Below are 14931 nucleotides of genomic sequence, written 5' to 3'. Positions count from 1 at the left end.
CTGCTATGGGAGGGATGTAGGATGATAGGAAACCTGCCTAGAGGATGAGATCTAACATTCTACCTCCACCAACACCTCAGATAGGGACAGTTGCAGTTAGGACTATGACACATGTACCCGTTCAGATCAGGGTGTCGAACTACCAACATGATGCTTAGATTAGGGCGCTACAAGTCTCAATGTAGGAGTTGCAGGCACAAGGTGTTAGCGCAACAATGACAGATCACACAATTGCAGGTAGAGAGGGATAAAATAGTAGAGCGTCAGGGCCGAGCAGAGGCCCTTGCAGATAGGTTAAAGAGAGCCACAATCGGTGCCCCGCTTTGGGACACATGAAGGGAGATATAGTACTTGGCCAAGGAGTCCAAGTATTATAGGTATTTGTATGAGGAGATGGTCCCTCGAGATCATAGAGCTCCTAGCTATGCTACAGTGACGTCCACTCGATTTGGCCGTAGTCATACAAGGACAGAGAGCAGAGGTGTTATGGGGCCGACATGATGTGATCCATCTGGTGGAGATCCAAGAGGGGACATCTATTGCTAGACCGTCTGCCTCAGGAGATAGTCATGCCTGAGAGATATGTCATGTTGTATTGATCACTTTGTTGTATTGATAGACATGATACCCATTGTACATTTTGACAGTTTTGTGAGATATATGATATATGGCATTGATTTTCTCTGGTCCAAATGTGATATGTTACTGATGATGATATCATTTATGATGCACATTTATTTGATATGATGATACTATGAGGATGATTAGATGTTTAGATAATAATGATGTTCTTGATCTCTTAAGGTTGATTTATATGATGTGAATGCATGGTTCATGATGAATATGTGTCTTTGATATGCATTGCTATGTTTACTTTGATACAAGATGTGATGTTACCTAAATATTTATGATTGTGAGATGTATCTTGAAAATGAGATGTAAATGATAGTTATAATGATATGAGATGTATCTTGAAAATGAGATGTAAATGATAATGATAATGATATGAGATGTATCTTGAAAATGAGATGTAAATGATAATGATGATGATAATGATGATGATAATGATATGAGATCTAATACAAAAATGATATGCAACTATATGATCATTTTAATTTTGTCATTGTCATTCCCATTTAGTCACTTGTTTGTGCTCTTTTTGTCATCATTGAGCTTTTTATATGTTGAAAGTTAATACAAGTATCATGGTATAATTTAACCATAATGACTTGAATATAACTTACATGATTTTGGATATTGCAAGATGACACAAGAATTGAGGTATAATTGAACCAAGACGACCTGAGTGTTGCTTACATAAAACAGACAAGAGTTAAACCATTTTTATGTGCAAAACGAAAAATATCCTCAATGATATGTTTCCAATCATGTCTCGAGACAAATTTGTACCATATGAATGATCACCTCACAGACAGAAAACCAAAGAAAAATATCAGATTCCTTCGTTGCTTCTCTAGCTGATCAGTGCATCCTTGAGTAGCTCAAGAGATCTAACGATCTAGAAATCAAGATACAAATAGTCAAATCTTCATGCCAAATGTAAAGAAAACACAATTTAGAAAATATCATCCATCATGTGTGTGTTGAAGTTGTAGTTGGATAATGATCTTGTTTTCTACTCTGATGAGCTGTTTTGACAATGGTTTCCCTAGTATGTTGCGATCCTTGTTTGTTGTCTGAATGTTAAAGTGAGATGAATTCCACCCCTAGTTATGGACACTTGTTGATGTGGAAATATACATAGATCACCGCATGGTGGGATATGATACATATAACTATTTAGATAATCAAGGACGGTGACTACACTAAGTATGTCTGGAATAATGCTACATGTATAAGTGTTCTGTGATGGCTATGGGCTGAGATCAAATGGATTAAAGATATGATGCGAGTATGGATAGATAGAGGAGTTGTTCTCTCACAAATAGCGCCTATTGCCAGGTTTTCACCATTTGTTTTTATTGCACTTTTTTATTTTATTTGTTTTTTTGTTTTTGATTTTTTTGCTTGATCCATTCATTGGACGACTCAAGTGTAGAATTTCTTCAGATGGATGTTGTTGGTTGGTTTGTTGAGCACATCCCCTTTTTAATTTGACAACTAATGTGATCTTGATCCATAGGCTAATCTGATGACAAAGGGTCCCAACCAATTAGGTTCAAACTTCCCCTTCTTTTCTCGATCTTGCTGATTTCTGGGATTTTCTTTTAGGACTAGATCATCAACTTTGAAAGGCCTTGGGATGACTTTGTGATTATAGCTTCTACACATTTGTTGCTGATACACCTTGAGATGGTCATAGGCACGTTGTCATTTTTCATCAAGAATCTCTAGTTCCTGCAACCTATTCACTCGATATACAAAGGTACTTAGAGAGATGGGATTTCTACCTCAAAAGGTATAATTGCTTCTAAACCATACACCAATGAATATGGTGTAGCTTGTGTAGGTGTACGGATACTCGTTCTATAGGCCTAAAGTGTCAGATTGAGTTGTACTTGCCAATCCTTTCCAACATCATTTACTATTTTCTTGAGGATTTTTCAGGATTATTTTGTTTGATGCTTCTGCTTGGCCATTCCCCTATGGGTAGTATGGTGTGGAAAAATGATGTTGGATTTTGAATCATTCACATAGCTCTCACACATCTTGATTCTTGAAAGGACATCCGTTATCTATGATGATGGAACTGGGAATGCCATATCTGTAAATGAGATAGTTGACGATGAATGATGAGATCTGCTTTCCAGTCATAGTGGTCATTGAGACTGCCTCAATCTACTTGGTGAAGTACTCGATGGCGGTGATAATGAACTTATGTTCGTTTGAAGAGGAAGGATGAATATTTCCTACCGGATCAAGTTCCCATTGATATAAAGGCCAAGATGTGGTGATTGGTTGCAGCTCTTGTGCTGGTTTACGTACGAGGTTACCATGAATTTGACATTTCCTAGCAAATTGATAGGACTATCTCTATTGTCAGCCAGTAATATCCCATTCTCATAAGTTTCTTGGTGAGAGTAGGACCACTTGAATGCATACCACAAATACCTTTGTGAAGCTCATGTAACACGGAGTCAGATTTGTTACGATCGAGGCATCGAAGAAGAGTACCATCTAGAACTTGGTAGTAAAGTGTGTCAGCAGTTAAGGTATAGCAGGCGGCTTGTCAGATGAAGCTTCATTTTTGGTTGTGAGATAGGTCAAGTGGTAGGGTATTATTTTTGAGATAGTCATATATCTTCCCGTATAGAGGGAAATCAAAACCGGTCAGGGCACAAATGACTTGGGATGCGGAATTGTCATAGATTGGGAAAAACAATTGCTCCACAGGGAATTCGTAACGATTTTGTTTATCTGGAATTTGTAGAAGCAAGGCGATAGTGACCATTGCATCGAAAACTATGTTTTCCAATCTTAGAATCTTCTCAAAGGTGATGTGCATAAAGTACTTTTTGAATTCATCCACCATTCTCTTGTAAGGCATTAGCTTATCATCTTTCATCTGATAGTCATCGTTGATATGATTGATAACTAATTGAGAATCCCCATAGAATCTTAATTATGTGATTCTCCATTCTACAATCACTTTGATTCCAGTTACCAGGGCTTCATATTTAGCAATGTTGGTGGTGCATGGAAACATCAATCTGTAAGATCTTGGAATTGTATGCCCTTCTAGAGTGACGAACAACATGCTGACACCCGATCCATGGTGTATAAGATCCATCAAAGTATAGGTTCCATTGCTTGGGTGTGATAGTGAGCACATCCATATCTGGAAATTGCACTCGTAGTGGGTGTTGGTCTGGTAGTGGTGCTTTTTCCAGTTGATTTGCAATTACCTGTCCTTTGATAGCTCATCATTATGTGTATTGAATTTCAAACTCACTTAGGATCATGACCCACTTAGCCAATCTTCTCGTTAGAGAAGCCTTGTTGAGTAGATACTTGAGAGGATCGATCTTTGCTAGCAACTTGATTGTGTGGGCTAGAATATAGTGGTCGAATTTTTGAGAAGAAAACACCATTGCTAAGCAAGCCTTTTCAATGAATGTATAATTGAGTTCATATCCGTTCAAAGTCCTACTGATGTAATAGATTGCCCTTTCTTTTCCTGTTGGATCTTCTTGTGCTAGTAATGCCCCCAATGATACTTCTCTTGTTGATATATAGAGAATGAGTGGATTGCCTACTATCGGTGATACCAAAATTGGTGGATTCATCAGATATTGTTTGAGCTGGTGGAATGATTCTGCATATTTGTCTTCATGTGTGAAAGGTATATTCTTATGAAGCAGATGATTGGATGTAATACATTTATCTGCTAACTGAGCAATAAATCATCTGATGAATTATAGCCTGCCCTGTAGAGATCATAGCTGGCTGATATTTTTACAACCATTGTTGGATCTACTTCGATGCCCTTTTCTGATACAATGCAGCCCAAAAGTTTGCTGGATGTGACCCCGAAGACACATTTCTTAGGGTTTAATCTGACATTGAATTTCTCCAATCATTGAAATATTTTATCTAGTATGCCCAGGTGTTCTACTTTGGTGAATGATTTAGTTAGAAAATCATCCACATAATCCTCCATGAAAGTATGCATCATGTCGTGGAAGATTGTTGTCATGGCTCTTTGATAAGTTGCACCAGCATTTTTCACGCCAAAAGGCATGATGTTCCAGTAATACGTTCCCCATGGATAGGTGAATGAATTTTTATCTTGATCCTCTGGGCCTATCTTGATTCGGCTATAGCTAGAGAAGCCATCCATGAGAGATATCATTCTGTGCCCTGTTGTTAGATCAATAATAGTGTCAATGCTTGGTAAAGGAAAGTCATCCTTTGGACATGCCTTATGTAGGTTCCTGAAGTCTGTGCAAATCCTTATGCTTCTATCTGGTTTGGAAACTGGTACAATATTTGAGATCCATTTGGCATAGTCTATAGGTCAGATGAATCTAACATCTAATAACTTTTTCAGTTGTGCTTTGACTAATAATGCCACATGTGGATTCATCTTCCTTAATTTCTGCTTGATGGGTTTATCTCTAGGAGCAATGGATAAGTGATGTATGATTAGATTCGGATCTACCCCTGGAATGTCACCATAAGACCAAGAAAAATTGATTTGCTTCTCCTTGAAGAATTTGATAAAATCTGGTTGTTCTTTTTCTGTGAGTGATTCTGCCAGATGTATGGTTTTGACTGCTTCTTCGCTGCTGATTTTTATTCATTGAGTTGGCTCAATCAAGATTGGTGACCTTTCCTAGTAATTTTCAGGAAGAGCGTCAAGTATCCCATCTTTAGGTGCCTCAAAAAGGTTCTCACCTTCAGATATGTCCTTTGTTTTTACATTTTTGTGATCTAATATTGCTATTAACTGGTTTTCACTATTAGATCCATTGTTTATTTCATTTTTTTGACTGAGAGACTTGGCACTCCCCTGATTGCAGATATCGTTATATTGTTCACTGGTGGAGCATTTTTCTGAGTTGACTAAGCATAGGTATTGGACAATTGATTCATTGTTCAAGAATATTGGTATATCATGATGTTCGAGTTCTTCCTTGTCTATGAGATCGGGACAAATGAGTGGTAGGGAGTCATTTGGCGGGTTAAGATCAGTTGTTGTAAGTGTCATGATGGATACGTTTTCATAGTTGTTTGGGATATCGGTGAGGTCTATGATATTCTCGAGGTTTTTGATGATATTCTCTTCGACATTGCCTTGTTCGTATTGTCACTGCTTATTCTCACTAGCCTCATAGATATGTTGTGGTCCATATTCAAATGGTCGAGATCTTGAGCCTTGTCCCTCATGAGAAATGGGTGTGTATGTGTGGATTGTATCCATCTCAATACCTTCAGTAACATCAGAACAACTATCCCACTCATACTCATTGGAATCGGTTTTAGAATTACTGTCCCAAGTTACCTTGCTAAATCTAATAGGTATATTGTATGGTGAGAAAACATCACTGATAATTGACAAAGGTTTAGTATCTTGTTCTGATTCATGATCGGTGCTTGCTTGTACTTTTTGATTTTTTTCACACACTGTAAACTTTATGTGAGTAGCAATTTCTTTAGGTTGTGGCTCAACCTTGGTTTGATCAGGTTCTTGTACATGATGTACTTTCTTATAAGACGCTTTCTCCTTTTGAATAGCGAGTTCTTCTTGTCATTTCTCATCTTCTTCATGCTTTTTCTCCTTCCTTGCCTTTTCTGTTGCTTGGTTCAGTGCTTCTTGCCATGAGTCTTCGTTATGTTTTTTCTTTTCTTTCCATTGAGGTTTTTGATGGTGATTTTTCTTTTGCACAGTAGGAACATGTTGGTTGTACCCAAGTCTTGTTTTGTCTTTTGCGAATTGTGAACAAAGTTGTATGGGTTCTATGATACCTTCTTGGCGCTTGCCAATAGGTCCTTTTCCTTTGTATCCCATTCCTTGCATGATCCGAAACCCATTTCCATACTGTTTTGTTAGTACGACTACTTCTATGGTAGCAACTCTGATTTCTTCTTCATCCTTGTATAGCCAACTAAGGACATCTTTATCTTTTGATTCATCAGCTAGTGTGCCCATTTGGATAAATTTACTATCAAACTTGGTGATGGGTTGTGTTTCCAGATGTGTTGATGTGGAAAGTTTTCCATAAGACCTTGGTGAAGTTGACAACATAGATAGATACAAAGGTTCAAAAGAGTGCTCCCCAATGCCTTTGTCCTTTTTTTTCATATTTTTCTTGAAGTTCATGGATAGAGACTTGATTTCTTCTTGATAGTTGGATGCTGAGGAAGCTTGGGCCTTCGTGCTGTGTGGAAAAAACGCTATCTTGAGCTGCCCCCATAGCATTGCGATACTAAAAAGTGTTATTATCTGCAGATATTGAAATTTCTAGTCCATTGTAAGGGAACTTGATACATTGATAGTACGTGAAAGGAACTACTTGCATTTCATGGATCCATGGATGACCCAATAGTATATTGTATGTCAAGTCTATATCCAAGACTTGGAACATGGTGTTTCTTTGTACAAGACCTACCTAAATGGTTACTATTACAATTCCTTCAGATGATCTTTCTTCATCATCATAGGATTTGATAGTGATTTTCTTTTTGGGATCAATAGCCTGCTCAGAGAATCCCAATGCATGGATAATCTTTAGAGTACATATATTGAGCCCAACTCCTCCATCTATTAATATTCTTTTTACCTGATGTTTATAGACTAAGAACTCGATATGTAGTGGGGTGTTATGCGGATGATTCAAGGAGACATCATTGTGTTCAGAAAAAGATATGTTATGTGGCATTGTCATATGGGCCACCATGGCTTTGAATCGATCAATATCTAGATCATTTGGAACAGTTTTTTTGATAAGATATTTCTCCAAGATATCCTTGTGTTTTGTGAAAGTTTGAGCAACTCAAGTCTAGATATCTGAGCGGGTGTTCTCCGTAGTTGGTCAACCAAGTTATATTGAGTCTTGCAGAGAGTTGTTGATGTTGATGTGTTCCCTTTCAAGACATACTTGTGAGCTCTTGTTGTCACGTTTATTGACACATGTTCTTGTTTGTCTTTGATATTTATGACATTTACTTGATTGTTAGATACTGATATGTGATTGATGGTGTTTTTCATATATGTGATTAATACGAGCTCCTTTGTTTGACGTTGATGCCCCTCCCTTGTCGTAATTGGGAAGAGGATTTTTGAAAGCTTCATGGTCACCATTGGTTTTATGACCATCAACTGTTAAGTTTCCCTTGTCTATCATGTCTTGAACTATGTTCTTCAACCTTATGAAATCATTTGTGTTATGTCCCTTGTTTCGATGATAATCACAATAATGTGAGTCATTCCACCATGGTGGTTTGACTTGGGGTTCAAAGTTGCTTGTGGTTAGCAATGTGATGATCTTATTTTCCAATAGCTCTCGAAATGTTGATTCTAAGGTTTTTCCTAATGGCGTGTATATTCATTGATACAGAAAAGTATTAGTGTTGCCTCTTTGGTTTGTGTTGTTCCCTTGGTTGTTATTATTGTTGCCTTGGTGATTTTTTTTGTTTGACATTGAAGCTCATTGGTTGGCTTTTTTGTTGATAAGTGTTAGTGCCTTGATTAACACTTTTTTTTATCATTATTGGATGGTGGGTTGCCTAATAAAGTCAACACTGGTTGTTTATACTTTACATTGTTGGCATCGATTACCCCATTATTAACAATGTTTTTGTTCCTTGCCCAAAATATGGACTTGTTTGAATTGTTGTTATTGTTCTGATTGTTAAAGGTGTTATTGTTTGACGAATTAACACCTTCTTTAAATAACTTCAAGGTTCATTCTTTGATAGAAGGTTCATCTACTTGGATACCATTTTCTATTAATTTGCAAAAGATGGTATACATTATAGTTTGAGATGATAACTCATTTCACTATTTAGATCATCTATGAAGATTTCCATCTTTTCCCTTTTAGGCACATCTCATGGATATCTTGCGACCATGCATCTCCATCGTTGTAGAAACACCATGAATGTTTCATTGTTATTTTGTTTCATATTGCATACATCAACATGGTGATTTTGTGTTGGATGTTATAGGAGAATTGTGTTATGAATTTATTTACCAACTCATCAAATGATCTAATGGGAGGTGTGAGTTTTTACAACCACTCCATTGTTTTCCCTCCCAAACTTCTTGAGAATAATCTCATTAAGTATGTGTTGTTGTGAGAAAACTCCAAGCTCATAGTACAAAATTCCCTAACGTGATCACGGGGATCACTCTTACCATCGTATTTGTCATACTTTGGTATATCTAAATTTGGGGGAAAAGGTACCATTTTTAATCTCCTATCAAAAGGATAAGGACAAATGTCATCTTATGAGTATCGTACCATGGTCCATTGTTGCATGTCCTACATTTGTCTTTGAAGTGTTTGGAGTTGTTGTGTAAGAGCAGCTAGGGGTGCATTTGTCCTTCAATGGGGAGCTTCCCCTTGTTCATTAAGGTTGTCCCAATTGCGAGCATGGTATTGTTTGTGAGTGTTATCTTGTTCATGGGTGTGATCTTGGTTATGTATGTTTTGTTGATCCTATGTTCCTCTTCTCTCAATTGTTCTTGATAAGCATAGTTTCTCACCCTTGTTCTTGAAATTCGCTCATCTACATTCCTTAAGTTTTCCATGTCAAAATCCTCAGGAATATTGACTCCTTTGCTTTTTAGCATGAGTAGATATTTCTTCTTATCCACTTCTATAAGTATTTCTATGAGTTTTTAGAAAGCCACATTCTCTTGACATTCTTGGAGAAGCTCGCCAGTGATCTCTATTTCTCCCATATTCACATATTCATCAAAAGGATTGGACAGTCTACAACCGATGCTTGATTATAGTTGTGATTCCTTCTTTTTGTTTCTCTGAGATCAAGTGACAATGGGCATCGGTATATCTCTACTGTAGTGAATCCTCCCTCTTCTATTGGGGTTCTTGGTGGCTCAGGTTGAGCTTCGTTATAAGTGATAAGAAACTTTGGAAACAAAGCGGGGTTAATTCTTCCTCCACTATTAAGGTATTGGTTGAATGTTGTTTTCTAAATATAAGCCCTACTTCTCAAAGGTTCTTTGTCAAATTCATTGGTTTTCCCTTGGATATACAACCACATATGACACAAGAATGCACGATGTGATGTAATGAGTTGACGGTTGATATAGAAAAATTTACTCCTTTTGATAAGTGACCTAGAACTAGGTTGTCTCTTCTTCAACTCAGTCTTTTGATGAAGACTTCTTCTTCTCAAAATATGGGGAGTGGTCATACACAAATGATCAATTGTTGATGTTGATGTTGGATATGGATACTTCATTCTGGAAACTCAAGTTTACTTGTCAAGTAGAAGTTTAGTTTGATTCGCTTCTATGACAAAGTGCGCCAAATGATATGAGTCAAGTTTCATGATCTAGAAACTTTATTTGACAACTTGAGGACCTAACTAGGTATTGGTTTGATAGGATTCATTGGATGGTGGAACCTTTGATCATTGTTTTGATACTCAATTTTGTTGGATGAAATCTAATCTCAAGATAGCTGAAGATTTGAAATCTCTTTCTAAGGGTGCTTAGTTGGATTTGGAAATTTCTCACTTATGATCCTTTTAATTGAAATTTCATTGTTAGATTTGTTAGAGGACATACAAGGGTATTCAAAATTGTTGATGAAAATTTCACAAGGTGATTTTCTCTCTGTTTTTTGCTAATTTTGATCATGCATTAGAACAGAGACCTGATGTGCTAAAGGATTCCCCCAAAGCACTACAAAATGGTCCAGATGTGCTATGCTGAGTGTCAAATGCACTATTTTATACTATTTGATAACACAATTGTTGAATTGGTTATGCATTAATATGTCCCTTTGAGGCCCTAATTTTTGGTACAAATGTGCTATTGTATGCTTCAGATGTGCTAGGCTGATGATCCTATGCACTATAGTGATGTTGACAAGCACTATCTAAGTTTTTATCAGTATGATACTGATCATGCACTAATTTGAGTGATGAAAGTGCTAATTGTTGATTGGAATGCACTTTTAGATGGTTGAGATGCGCTAAGATGTTGCTCTTGTGCGCTAACTATCCCGATAAATTTGTTTTGATGTTTTTGCTGAGATGTTTGAGAAATGAATTTTGTGACTTGAAGGACAATTTTCTAATAAATGACTTGAAAACACAACAGATAGAAGTGATAACAACTTGTCTATGCTAAACAAATAGTGTATGTTCTTTTGAAGATGTTTTCAAATCCCCTACATTTTCATTGGATTGGATTGCAAAAAGACAGATCAAGTAGACTCTTTATTCAAGAGTCATTGAAAATATCATAGCCCACTAGTCTTGATACTCTGTCAACTCAAATAGCCTTGTAACCCCCTAAGGGGGCCTCATTTTTTTCCTTTTGCCAGAAATTAACCCAAAGTGAACTGCTTCACAATTAGGTAGTTATCTTGGGAGATATATGGTGAGTGATCTTGGGGGTAGATTCTTCCCCACCCTTGCACTATGATATTGTGAATGTTTGGTAACTGACTCGGCTCAAAGCTATTACTTCTATGGTTTTTAATCAGACTTCCATTCGGTCTTTAGTGATAAACTCCCTTGGGAGGGTTCCCAACCTTTAGAAAAAAGGCTTTACATATCTTAAAGATACTGGGGGAAGACTAATCACCGAGCAAAACCATTGGAGGGGATTTTCATCAACCTCCACATTTGATTATAGTGGGTTGGAACACTTGGCGATAAATCCGTTTTCTACTTAGGTCGTTCCCCTCTCACCGACCTTAATGGTGTCCTAAGGGTAACTCGGGAGGGTAGGCCTTCTAAAGGTGTTAATGCATGAAACAGAAAGAAAGCATAAAAGAGATGGTTTTGGCTTTTTGATCACCTATTGAAGGTGAGAGTATATACCTATTACCTCACAAACACAAAAGACAAGGTTTCTTTTTAAACCTTCATTGCAAAATTGTCTAAGCTAGATGGAGATGTTGTTCCAAGAAGACATGATGTTATTTTTATCCGAACATAGCAATGTGTGAAGATAGCAAAAATTTTGAACTATTGAAAGTAAACCCTTGTCAAAAAAATGAATCGCCAATTTTAAACAACAACGATCTTAATTTTAAAAGCCTTTTGAGATGGTAAAGTGAAGGTTGTTTTTAAACTTCCAAAACAAAGATGAAGTTCATTTTAATAAGCACCAAAGGAAGGTGATGTTCAATTTTAAATTTGTGTAAAAATTGGAAAGTTTGTTTTGTTCTTTTAGAGCCCAAAAGACCCACATACCAATGAGACTCTTGGTGCAAGTATGTAAATTGATTGAACTATTTTAACTTCCCAAGGGGTGTCCCATTGTTCTCTATCTCACAAGATCCCTAAAGTCAATGTTTTTCTCTCAGATCATTGAGCAAATGACTTAGGAGTGACAACTCCAAGAACAAGTGATATTGTGATCTACATGCATGAATGCATTCTAAGAACTATATGATGTGTTCAAACTATGATGATTAAGTTAAGATGAAGATAGTGATATGATAAAAGATTAATAAATTATCTTAACATGATATACTAGCTTAACATGAATATTCTATGATATGAAAAAATGCTTCTAAATTCTATGATGATGTTTTAACAAAGAGAGGCTAAAATGCTTAGTAAATTAGGCTATAATGTAGATGCATAAAAACTTGGATACATGGAAAATGAAGAATGAGAGCTCTATTTATAGGGAAAATAGGGAAATGGATGGTTAAGATTGAATAATCTTAACAAGGGCTAGGATTGAAAGTTAATCAATCCATGTTTACAATTTTCACCAATGAAATGGTGATAATTGTCAACAAGAGGTTGCTTGAGAGGAGATTCAAGAGGCATTAAATGCTTGAGAAGACATGAAGGTTACCTTAGGAGGTAAGGGTTAAGGTTAGGTTAGGGTTATCAAATTGATAAAGCTTTTATCTAAGGGGTAAACTCATGTGCAAGGGTTAAATGGATAACTTTGGTCAAAGCCATAAGTGTTTGATGAGACCCTTGAGTCAAAAGGATGGTTGAGTTAGAGGAAAGTCTCTAACCAAAGGTCAAAGGTGAGTTAACCATAAATTGTTATGTAAGAGCCTTTAATGGTTTGGAAGACTTTAGAGGTTAACCATTTGAAGACACAAAGCCTTTAATGGTTATTAAAGACTTTGGAGGTTTGAGAAGTGACTTCCTTTCACTTAGGAATGTGACAAAAAATAGGAGATGAATTAGACTAAATTGGAAGTGATTAGAAGAATCTAGAAGGGGTTTAGGAGGCAAGTGGGAGATGTAGGAAAATGCAAGTGGATGAGGGAAAAGGGTTTTAATTAAAATAATATTACTTTCTTTCAACCAAAATAGATGCAACTTGCATAAATACAAGTGGGTGGATTTTATAAATAAATTAGATTTATTTATTTGCAAGGATCAATTTAATTAAATGTAAATTTAATTAAAAAGGGAGAAAGGGGTTTTAATTAAATAAAGTGATTTATTTAATTAAAAGCTAGAAAAGGTTTATATAGATTTAATTAAATAAATTGAGTAATTTATTTAATCAAATAGATGAATGTGAAGAAATCAATTAAATCAAATTTAATTAATTAGGGGATATGGTTAAAACAAATATTAAATATTTATTTAGGAAGGTGGTCAGATTTATACATCTACAAAAATAATAATAACATTATCGATTTTATAGTTTTATTCTCATTCAAAATCCAAAAAATCCAAAAAACATAGCCTAGTTTGATTGCATTACATTAGGTTCATAAGTCTCTTAGCATATCCTTAGGTCTATTCATGTCCTCTAAGGTCTCGTATGGCTGATACACAATATCGATCCAGAAAGGTGCAACTCCTTGATTTTAAAACAATTAACATACGGTCAAAAAATAAGAGGGAAATGGACCCAACATTCAATCCTAGTTATAATCCTACTTGCAACATGAATATTGGGTCATCATCAATTTCCTCCTTGATGACGGATTTCCTATGGACAATGTTTTGAGAGGTTTGGCAATGTTGTCCCAAGAGGAAATTGATAACATGTCCCAGGATCCACATGTTATTGCAGTTATGAATTCACTTATGTCAGCATATCCTAATTGGTATTTCTTATTTCTTTCTCAGAATAGAGCCAATTTGCTTGCAGAATTTGATGTGTCTTTAGTGAAAGAACCCACAAATTTTCTCCATTTGATAACCATAATAGAACACAATATCCTCAAACTTTTCTAGTCTGGGTTGAAGCCAATATCATACCTACTTCACCCTGCATAATAATGCCTTGGGCAATCCTTAGTTCACATTCATTCCTCAACGCACCTCCACATTCCAATCCAATGTCACTACAACCATCTAGCATGCCAACCAACATACCTACATTGATGTTTTGAAATGATGTAAACTAGCACTTGCACCCAAAGGAGGTGCAAGGATTTTGCCGATAGGAAATCAATTGTATGTCAAATATATGAGAGATGTATATTGTTAAGAATGTTAGTTTTTTTTTTAAATATATTGACAAAGTAACTTATTTTCAAAAATAAATATTTGAAGCATTTAAAAAGTATTTAAAATTTAAAAAAAAGTGTAATATTCAAGTAAAAATGTTATATATATTTTGTCAATGCAACTCTTAGACACGTACAATCTTTTTGGTAACATTAAAAAAAAATGTTCATATTACATATTTGGTCATATTGAATTGAATTATTTTTTTTACAAAGGTTCCAATTTTCAAGACTTGGAAGTTGATGAATCTGTGTTCTAGTAGCAATATATATATATATATATATATCAAGCAACAACATGTAGAGAAACCTGTGCACCATAAAATTATTAAATTTGTATTGTTTTTCCTACACAACATTTCTTAAGAAGACAATATAGTAAATACAACAAAATATATATTCTAAATACAAGGACAAATTTGAAAGTACGTACCTTCACTCATTATAATGAGATTTGATGTAGGTGAGACTCTTCCTTTTTCCTGATAATTGTGTATGGATTGTTTTTCATTCTTGAATATCAATCGAAGGAGAATGGCGGTTCTATTCTACGACCCTTTAATGATTTAACTCTAGATATAACTATAAAAGTTAGCCCTTGTCTTTTTGTTTTACCTATATTAATTGTTGCTTTAGGGAGTGTTAGTCCTTGGGATTTATGTGTGGTGATTGCCCATGCCATGGATAGTGGTATTTGTCTATGATTACCTAGGGAGATTGGTGTTATAGGTATACTTTTTGGGTCATCTTGGGTCCAAGGTAATTATCAAATTGAACAACTACATACAAAGGTAGATCTAGGGCTTTTGAGCCATTTGTGTAC

This window comes from Cryptomeria japonica, chromosome 10 (assembly GCF_030272615.1).
Source record: "Cryptomeria japonica chromosome 10, Sugi_1.0, whole genome shotgun sequence".
Classification (NCBI taxonomy): domain Eukaryota; kingdom Viridiplantae; phylum Streptophyta; class Pinopsida; order Cupressales; family Cupressaceae; genus Cryptomeria; species Cryptomeria japonica.
Note: the sequence above shows the minus strand (reverse complement) of the source record.